The 10,681-nt window shown below is 41.3% G+C and overlaps 1 long non-coding RNA gene across 1 annotated transcript; it reads left to right on the plus strand.

Annotated features, from left to right (window-relative positions):
* Positions 1–820, plus strand: LOC118499556. Its single transcript, XR_004902051.1, has 2 exons — positions 1–152; positions 351–820. It is a non-coding gene; the product is annotated as an uncharacterized LOC118499556 (long non-coding RNA).
* Positions 821–10,681: the final 9,861 nt, after the last annotated feature.

The following is a 10,681-nucleotide window of genomic DNA, read 5'->3' on the forward strand; positions in this document are numbered from 1 at the left end:
CCACCACCCCATCCCGCTAGTGCTGCCCTAGTCCTCTCCTCACTTGGGCACCAAGTTAGGTTGATTCCTCCACTTTTCCACATTGGCTCTTCACTGGAATCTCATGGGGAGCTATAAAATTACTCCTTAGAGAATCTGAATGATTGGTCTAGGTCAGGGGTGTCAAACTCATTTTCACCGGGGCCCACATCAGCCTCACAGTTGCCTTCAAAGGGCCGAATGTAATTTCAACTCCTTAACAGTTAAGGAGTAGTACATTTATACAGTACTAAAATTACTTTGACCCTTTGAAGGCAACCGTGAGGCTGACATGGGCCCTGGTGAAAATGCGTTTGACTCCCCCAGTATAGGTAGTGGCCTGGAGGTTGGGCATTTTAAAAACTCCCAGGTGTTTCCAGTGTTCAGCAAGGTGGAGAAACATAAGGCCTGACTCCTGTGACTAAGGTTGTACCTGGGGAGGGGCCAGTCCCTAGATCACACTGTGGTAGCACAGCTGATCATGTGTGTGACCAGGGCTCTGGTGGAGTTTGTCAATTAAAGGAGAGCTAAGCACCAGTGCTGAGGGATACCAGGGAGCCCTGGAGTATGAGGAGCCAGGCCAGGAACTAAGGAAGATGGGTGGGGTGGGATTACTTGGTGTTCTAGTGAGGTCTCCAACTCCTGTAATAGACCCACTCTAGTGCTAAACCAAACAAAGCTTTCACTTACTCCAAGATGCCTTTGGTTGCAAGACGGTTTACTTCATGTCATTTAGAAAGAAAACCCAACCTATATGTCATTGATTAAAAGATGCATTCTGAGTTCAGAAATGTTCAAAAGTTGCTTCCGGCCCTTGGCCATTGTAAATTGTGTTGCTGTGAACACTGGGGTGCATAGGTTCTTTTGGGTTGGTGTTTCAAAGACATTGAAATTGAGAGCAGACTGACAGTGACCAGAGGGGAGAGGGGAGGGGATTATAGGGGAAAAGGGTGAAGGGTTTGCAGAAGCAATTATAAAGGACACATGGACAATAACAAGGTAGGGGGCGTGGAAACAAGGGAGGGAGGTGGGGAGGGCTGGGGTGGTGGGAGGGGCAGGAGGAAAAGGGAGAAAACTGTACTTGGACAACAATAAAAAAATGTTAAAAAAACAACAACAAAAGAAATGTTCAAAAGTAAAAAGCAAGTATCTTAAGACCAATGAAATAGAGTATTCACCTTTATATTCCCCAGTGACTAAATCATGGGAGGTGCTTAATGTTTGGTGAATAAATGGAAGCCAAGGGACAGCTCCCCTGGAGGTCCCACAGGCACCTGAGGCTCCACCTATCCAGAGCTGACCTCTCCTTCCCCTCGCAGCCTTTTCCTGTGTTCACCTCCCTGATGTGGGCAAAAAAAATCACCCCCTAAAGATGTCCACATCTTCAACTTCAGAACCCATGAATATGTGACCTTACATGGTAAAAGGGGCTTTTGCAGAAATTATTAATGATTTTGAGATAAGGAGATCATCATGGATAACTGAGGTGGGCCCAGTGTAATCACAGGGTCCTATAAAGTGGAAGAAGGAGTCAGGAGGGTCAAAGTGAGAGGCGGGTAGAGATGTTACACTGCTGCTAGCTTTGAAGATGGAAGGGTCATGTACCAAGGAATGTAGTGTGGCCTGTAGGAGCTGGAAAAGGCAAGAAAAAAAAGGATTCTATCTAGTCTCCACAAAGAAATGCTACACTATTGATAGGACTTTAGGTCAGTGAAAATAATTTTGGACTTCTGATGGCTACATCTCTAAGATAATAAAATGTGCTGGTTTTAGCCATAAAATAAGATATAAAAGAAAAAAAGCAAAATAAAAATAAAACATCTGACTGAAAAAAACCTGTGGGGCTTGAGGTGGTGGTAGAAACTCCCAGCCTCACGAGAGAGTTCATTGGAGAGACTCACAGGGTCCTAGAATGTACACAAACCCACCCACCCAGGAATCAGCACCAGAAGGGCCCAATTTGCTTGTGGGTAGTGGAGGAAGTGACTGAAAGTCAGCCGAGAGCTGAGCAAGAGGCATTGTTCCAGAGGCAATGCCTAGGTGCATTGCTTAACACAACAACATGGGTCACCCTGTCCTGGCAAATACCTAAGGCTCTGTCCTTACTACATAACAGGCTCACCAAGACAAAAAAAAAAAAAGTCCCAAATGAAAGAACAGATCAAAGCGCCAGAAAGAACACAACTAAGCAATGAAGAGATAGCCAATCTATCAGATGCACAGTTCAAAGCACAGTTCAAAACACAGTTCAAACCAGGATGCTCACAGAAATATTTGAGTATTTAGATATTTGAATATTTGGTCGCAAAATAGAGGAAGATTTGAAGGCTACGAAAAGTGAAATAAAGGAAAATGTATAAGGAACCAACAGTGAAGGGAAGGAAACCAGTACTCAAATCAACAATTTGGAGCAAAAGGAAGAAATAAACATTCAACCAGAATAGAATGAAGAAACAAGAATTCAAAAAATGAGGAGGGGCTTAGAAACCTCCAGGGCAACTTTAAACATTCCAACATCCAAATCATAGGGGTGCCAGAAGGAGAAGAGGAAGACCAAGAAATTGAAAACATAATGAAGAGAAGTCCCCCAATCTGGTAATGGAAATAGGCTTCCAGGAAGTCTGGGAAGTTCAGAGAGTCCCAAAGAAGTTGGACCCAAGGAAGCAATACCAAAGCACGTCATAATTACATTACCCAAGATTATGGAGAAGGAGAGAATCTTAAAAACAGCAAGAGAAAAGGAGATAGTAACTTCAAAGGAGTCCTCATAAGGCTATCAGCTGATTTCTCAAAAGAAATTTTGCAGGCAAGAAGGGGCTAGAAAGAAGTATTCAAAATCATCAAAGGCAAGGACCTACATCCAAGATTATTCTATCCAGCAAAGCTATCATTTAGAATAGAAGGACAGATAAAAGAGCTTCCCAAATAAGATAAAATTAAAGGAGTTCATCATCACCAAGCCCTTATTATATGAAATGTTAAAGGGACTTATTTAAGAAAAAGATCAAAACTATGAACAGTAAAATGACAACAAACTCACAACTATCAACAATTGAACCTAACCCCCCCCCAAAAAAAAATGAAAATAAACTAAGGAAACAACTAGAATAGGAACAGAACTACAGAAATGGAGATTACATGGAGGGTTATCAGTGAAGAGGGGAAGAGGGAAGAATGGGGGAAAAGGTACAGGGAATAAGAAGCATAAATGGTAGGTACAAAATAGACAGAGGGAGGTTAAGAATAGTATAGGAAATACAGAAGCCAAAGAACTTATATGTAAGATCCATGGACAGAACTAAGGAGGCTGGGGGAATGTGGGAGGGAGGTGGGGTGCAGGGGAATCAAGGGGGGGAAATGGGACAACTGTAATAACGTATTCAATAAAATATATTTAAAAAAGAAGCCTTCAGACAATGGACATTGAATTAATTGTATAGCTAAACAATTAGATAAAGTTAGTGAACTCCATGAAGACAACAATTATGCTTTTTGGATATTCCATTCGGTAATCCTTTCTTTTTCCCACTGTGCCACTTATCAGGCAGGCTGGGAGAGCAGTCCTGGGGGAGGAGGGGACTGAGGAGGTGGGCAATTAGCAGAGGGACAGCCATGGTGACACCCTCTTCTGCCTTGCCACCTGTCTTGTTCATTCCTTTATATAATGCAATCATTAAGAAATGGTTCCCCAAGTATAAAATATTTGCTTCACTCAATAATAGAAGAGACACTTAATGTTTGAATTTACTGGGAAGGGGAACAATTCAAATACCTTTGGAAACTTTAAAAAACATACATAATTAAAAGAAGCCAAAAACAAAAAGCTCAGTTAGAAATATCAGTAGAAGTAAAACTAATTTTAAGGGATTTAGTGGGTTTTTTTAAAGATTTTATTCATTTATTTTTAGAGAGAAGGAAGAGAAAGAGAAAAAGAGGTAGAGAAACATCGATCAGTTTGCCCCCAGCTGGGGACCTGGCTTTGAAACCCAGGCATGTGCCCTTACCAGAAATCTGGCCCAGCAACCTCTCATTTTGCAGGATGACGCCCAACCCACTGAGCCAAATCATTCAGGGATAGGACTTAGTGGTTTTATATAGGCAAGCCTGGTTGGTTTTTTAGCCTTCTCCTTTCCCCATTTTTTTCTCCCTTTCAGAGTGCGGATTTCATTTTTAAATGTGGGAAAAGAGGTGTTTGGGGAATTTTCATTATTTAGAAGCCCAATGCTGCTGAAGAGCCATTCTGAGTCACAAGTAAGACACATCTACTGTGAGCCTGTGACAATGATTTCTGTTTGTGTGACCACCTGAGCAATACACTCCATTCTGTTCGCAATCAAATGGAACAGACACATGAAGAGAGACAGACCACTGTCTCCAATAGCAAAGGAATGAATCAAGATGTTGATTTTGAGGGGCCAAGAATTTCCCAAGAAGCCTCCATAGCCAAACCCCACTGAGCCTCCACAGGCACTGAATGTGGCGATGAAAGGATCTGGGCTTGGCTGTATTTGCCCAAAACTTGGCCTGCAGTGATCAAAAGAAGTTGATGCAATAGTTCCTCACCAGTTGTCCTCTTCCCTCTCTTACCCCTTCATGTCTAGTTTCTTGATGAGCAAGTGAAATGTTCTTTAAAACAAAGATCAATTACTCCTCAATTCCCAACCCTCCAGCAGTCCTCTATAGTTCTTAGAATAAAGACCAAAGACGTGTCTAAGAGCTCAGAAACCTCCCAACTGGCACCCATGTTGCCTCTTGACCTCATCTCCTGCCTCTCTCTTCTGCTGTAGCCATGCTGACCTCTCTGTTGCTTCTCAAACACACCAGGCATACTCCTTTCTCAGGGACTTTACACTTGATCTCTCCGCTACAATACTCTCGGACCTTCGTTGGCTCTCTTTTTCATTTCATTCAAGTCTTTGCTCAAGTCACCTCCTCGGAGAGGCCATTTCATGTCAAACAGTCTCCTGTCACTCTGTATCCCCTTTCCTTGCTTTATTTTTCTCCATAGATTTATGACATCCTAATATTACATTATATTTTTAATGTGTATTGCTTGTTTATCCCTACCTTCTAAGAGAAGGAATCTTGTACTTCATGAGTGAATAAACAAATGAATGAGGGAATAAAGAGTGATGACAACCAACAAAAGGTTATTCCCTTTTAATTAGTTCAGATTTCATAATAGGAAATGCCCTAAGACAGAACAGTTCAATGTTAGGTAGGATTTTGATACAAAGGTGGAAAATCACAAAATCTCCCACCTTTGATGCTTGTTTATTCTAATGACATTCATTGTGTGCCTTCTATGTACCAACTACTATATTAGGTTTTGACAAAAAACAAGATGAGACTCTTGCCATATGAAGCTTATGTTACAATTTGGGGAGAAGAAAAACAATTTTAAAAAATGAATAGCAAGCTAATTTTTTAGTGTGATATCTTCTCTGGGGAAGCTAAGCAGGGCAATGTGACAGGAAGGAGAATAAGTTCTTTCTTTAGACCAGATAAGAATGAAATCCCCTGTAGAGGTAGTTCTTGAGCTGAGACCTGAAAGGTGAGAAAAATCAAGCCTTGGCAAGAGGTATAGAAAGTACATTTCATGCAGGGAAGAGCGTGTGCAAAGGTCCTGAGAAGAAAAAAATACTTGGTGTTATCAGGAGCAGAAAAATAAGTCCATGTGGCTGGAGCACAATGAGCAAGAGGGAAATGTTAGAAGATGGCAGGCAAGGCTAGATCATGCTAGGATTTGGTTTTTATTTTATTTTAATCATAAGACTAAACTATTAAATGTCAATGGGTGAGTGACATAATATCATTTATGTCTGAAAATCACTTTATGAAGCCCTTGCTGGTGTAGCTCAGTGGATTGAGCGTGGGCTGTGAACCAAAGTGTCACAGGTTCTATTCCCAGTCAGGGCACATGCCTGGGTTGCAGGCCATGGCCCCCAGCAACCGCACATTGGTGTTTCTCTCTCTCTCTCTCTTTCTCCCTCCCTTCCCTCTCTAAAAATAAATAAATAAAATCTTTTAAAAAATCATTTTATGTATCAATTATCTATTGCTATGTAACAAACTACCCTAAGCTGAGTGGTGTAAAATAATAGCACTTGTATGCTTTTCACAATTCTGGAGGCTGACTGGACTCAAGTAGATGGTACTTGCTCAAGGTCTCTTAAGTTTTTAATCACTCCCTTTAAACAGTGACTGGGGCTGGAGTCATCTCAAGGTTCTCTCACTCAAATATCTGGTGGCTAAAATGGGCTCTCTGTGGGGATCTCAGTGGGGCTGTCAGGTGCAACACTTACACATAACCTGTCAATGTGATCTGCGCTCACTTAAGGAATGGCAAATGGGTTCCAAGAGCAACTATCCCAGGAAAGAGAGCCAGGTGAAGCCAATCACTTGTATGACCTAGCCTTGGAAGTCATGGGCATTCTATTCTTAGAAGCATGTGACGGGATGACATTGTGGATACCAGAAGTTGAGCAGCAGACAGCAATTTTTAACTGGTATGCTGCAAGAATTTTTAAAACATGCAATACCTGGATTTCTGGTCAAGATGGTGACAGAGGTAACCACAGCTCACCTCCTCACACAATCACATCAAAATTACAACTAAAACATAGAATAACCATCACTCAGAACCATCAAAAATAGAGTTGAATGGAAGTCTGACAACTACAGAATTAAAGAAACCATACTCATCCAAACTGGTAGGAGGGGCACAGACGTGGAACAGGCTAGTCTCTCACCCATGTGTGGTAGATAAAAATTTGAGAGGAATATATTAGAAATGAGGACTCCCAGCCCCACACCAGCCCCCCAACCCAGGGTTCCACTGCCAGGAAGATAAGCCCTCATAACTGCTGGCTACAAAATCCAGCAGGGATTGAGTCGGTAGGAGAAACTGCTAGAGCACCAAACAGTTCCTCTTAAGGAGCACACACATGGACTCACCTACTCAGACTCACTCCCTCTCAGCTCCAGCACCGGTGCAGTATCTGGAAAGGTAACAGTGGCATACAGGGAGAACCTGATGTGTATGGCATCAAGGAGAGCAGAGGCCACAGTGCCTTTTCTAAACCCTCTGCCCACAGACCTGGCAAGCTGGTGCCATATCTGAGACTCCATCAACCTGGCTGACACTGTTTGCCACCACTCTGGAGATCATCAGAGACTCTGCCACATCCTACTTACAGACCCACCCAAGTTGCTTTTCCTTATGAGTGGCTGGTCTTGGCTCATGCTTCACAACTTCCTAAATCCTCTCAAACAAACAACAGCTGGACTCAGTGAGCCCCAGACAAGACAATAGCAGCAGCCAGCCTACATTCACATTTGGCTTCCCCTGGGAATCTCCATACCCAGCACAAGTAGCAGACATTTCAGACTGCTATATAGTATATGCAGGGTGACCTCAGGCAGAACACAGGTGGGAGCTACCTTGGCCTGCACCACCTGGGAAATCCCAAAGCCTGCACACCCAGTAGACAACTACAGACAACATTGGAGCTGCACCACCCAGCCCCTGCCTGCACAGCTGATCCTCAAAGGAGGGCACAGTTCATGGTTATTGGTCACAGCCAGTCCTTGCACCTGACTGGCTGGGTAAATTCCTGCCATTGATCTGCCAACAACAGCCAAGGCTCACTACAAGAGTAAGGCATACTTTTCCCACATGAAGGGTGCATCTTGACTACCTAGCTGGGGTGATAGATGAGTCTGTGCCACACCCTACAGGACATCTACTACATTAGGCCACACTATCAAGACACAGAGTCAAAGCAGGTCTACCTAATACATAGAAACAAACAAAGGGAGGCTGTCAAAATGAGGAGACAAACATGGCCCATTGAAAGAACAGATCAAACTCCAGAAACAGAGCTAAATAAAATGGAGATAAGCAATCTATCAGATGAAAAGTTCACAACACTGGTTATAAGGATGCTCAAGGAACTTGGTGAGGACCTCAGCAGCATAAAAAAGGTCCAGTCAGAAATTATGGATACACTAATTAATATAAAGGACAATTTACAGAAAAATCACAATAGAATGGATGAAGCTGAGAATCAAAGCAATGACATGGAACACAAGGAAACAAAAAACAATAAGAACAACAAGAAGAAAACAGAATTTAAAATAAAAAACAAGGATATAAACAGCAGTCCAGCCAAGATGGAGGTGTAGGCAGAAATGTTTCACTACCTTACACAACCAAAAGAAGGATAACAACCAATTTAAAAACCAAACAACCAGAACTGCCAGAAAATCAAACTGCATGAAAGTCCAACAACCAAGGAATTAAAGAAACATTCATTGAGACTGGTATACCGAGACAAAAAAAAAAATGTGGCCCAAATGAAAGAACAGATCAAAACTTCAGAAGAACTAAGAGATGAGGAGATAGACAACCTATCTGAAGTAGAGTTTAAAACACTGGTAATCAGGATGCTCACATAATTGAGTGTGTTCAGTCGCAAAATGAAGGAAGAAATAAAGGTTATGCAAAGCAAAATAAAGAAAAATATACAGAGAATCAACAATGAAGAGAAGGAAACCAGGACTCAAATGAACAATTTGGAATAAAGGGAAGAAATAAATATCCTACTGAAACAGAATGAAGAAACAACAATTCAAAAAATGAGGAGAGGCTTAGGAACCTCTGGGACAACTTTAAATGCTCCAGCATCTGAATCATAGAGGTGCCAGAAGGAGAAGAGGAAAAGCAAGAAATTGAAAAATTATTTGAAAAAATAATGAAAGAAAACTTCCCCCCAATCTGGCAAAGGGAATAGACTTCCAGGAAGTCCAGGAAGCACAGAGCCTCAGAGAAATTGGACACAAAGAGGAACACACCAAGACACATAATTATGTTACCCAAAATTAAAGATAAGGAGAGAATATTAAAAGCAGCAAGAGAAAAGGAGACAGTTACCTAGAAAGGAATTCAAATAAGGCTATCAGCAGATTTTTCAAAAGAAAGCTTACAGGCAAGAAGGGGCTGGAAAGAAGTATTTGAAATGATGAAAGACAAGGACCTACATCAAGATGACTCTATCCAGCAAAGCTATCATTTAGAATGGAGGGGCAGATAAAGTGCTTCCCAGATAAGATGAAGTTAAAGGGGTTCATCATCACCAAGCCCTCATTATACGAAATGTTAAAGCAACTTATCTAAGAAAAAGAAGAAGATCAAAAACTATGAACAGTAAAATGACAACAAACTCACAACTATCAACAATTGACCCTAAAAAACAAAAACAAAAACTAAGCAAGCAAATAGAACAGGAACAGAATCACAGAAATGGAGATCACATGGAGGGTTATCAGTCAGGAGAGGGAGGGAGAGAAGGGGGATGGGGAGCATAAATGGTAGATACAAAATAGACATGGGACGGTTAAGGATAGTAAAGGAAATGGAGAAGCCAAAGAACTTATATGTATAACCCATGGACATGAACTAAGTGGGGAGGGGAATGCTAGGGGATGGGAGGGGGTGCAGGGAAGAGTGGGATAGAGGGTAGAAAAAATTAGGATAACTGTAATATTATAATCAATAAAATATACTTTAAAAAATGAGGATAGTGTAAGCAGCCTCTGGGACAACTTTAAGCATTCCAACATTTGCATCATAGGGGTACCAGAAGGAGAAGAGAAACAGCAAGAAATTTGAAGTCCATTTGAAAATATAATGAAAGAAATTTTCCCTAATTTGGTGCAGGAGACATACATGCAAGTCCAGGAAGAACAGAGAGTCCCAAAAAAGATGGATGCAGAGGCCCAGTTCAAAACAAATCATAATCAAAATGCCAAAGGTTAAAGAAAAAGAGAGACTCTTAAAAGCAGCAAGAGAAAAGCAGTCAGTTACCTACAGGGGAATTCTATAAGACTGTCTGTCAGCTGATTCCTCAGAAGAAATGTTGCAGGCTAGAAGGGATTGGCAAGAAATATTCAAAGTGATGAAAAGCAGGGACCTACATCCAAAATAGTTCTACCCAGCAAAGCTATCATTTAGAAGCAAAGGGCAGATAAAGAGTTTCCCAGATAAGGTAAAACTAAGGAGTTCATCATCACCAAACTATTATTACATGAAATATTAAAGGAACTTATTTAAGAAACAGAAGATCAAAACTATGAACAATAAAGTGGCAACAAATACATATCTATCAACAGATGAGTCTCAAAAACAAACTAGGCAAACAAGAAGAACAGAAACAGAATCATGGATATGGAGAGCATTTTGATGGTGCCAGATGGGACGAGGGGTGCAGGGGAATGGGTGAAGGGGTGAGGAGATTAAGAAGTACAAATAGGTAGTCACCAAATAGCCATGGGGATGTAAAGTACAGTATAGGAAACGGAGTAGCCAAAGAACCTATAGCACAACCCATGGACATGAACTATGGTGGGGGGATTTCCTCAGGGAGTGGAGTTGCTGGGTGGAGGGGGCAAAAGAGGAAAATTGGGACAACTATAATAGCATAATCAATAAAATATAATTATAAGATAAATATTTGAAAAATACCAGCATACTAAAATATTAATTGATCTGTGTTTACCTGCTTTGGCTCTGTTAATGAATATATCTTATACTTTATTTCAAGTATGTCTCTTGAAAATATGAGTGTGTCTGCTAATGGAAAAACACCTGTTTCTAAAGTTA

The sequence above is a fragment of the Phyllostomus discolor genome, chromosome 3 (genome assembly GCF_004126475.2).
Source record: "Phyllostomus discolor isolate MPI-MPIP mPhyDis1 chromosome 3, mPhyDis1.pri.v3, whole genome shotgun sequence".
In the NCBI taxonomy this organism is placed as follows: Eukaryota; Metazoa; Chordata; class Mammalia; order Chiroptera; family Phyllostomidae; genus Phyllostomus; species Phyllostomus discolor.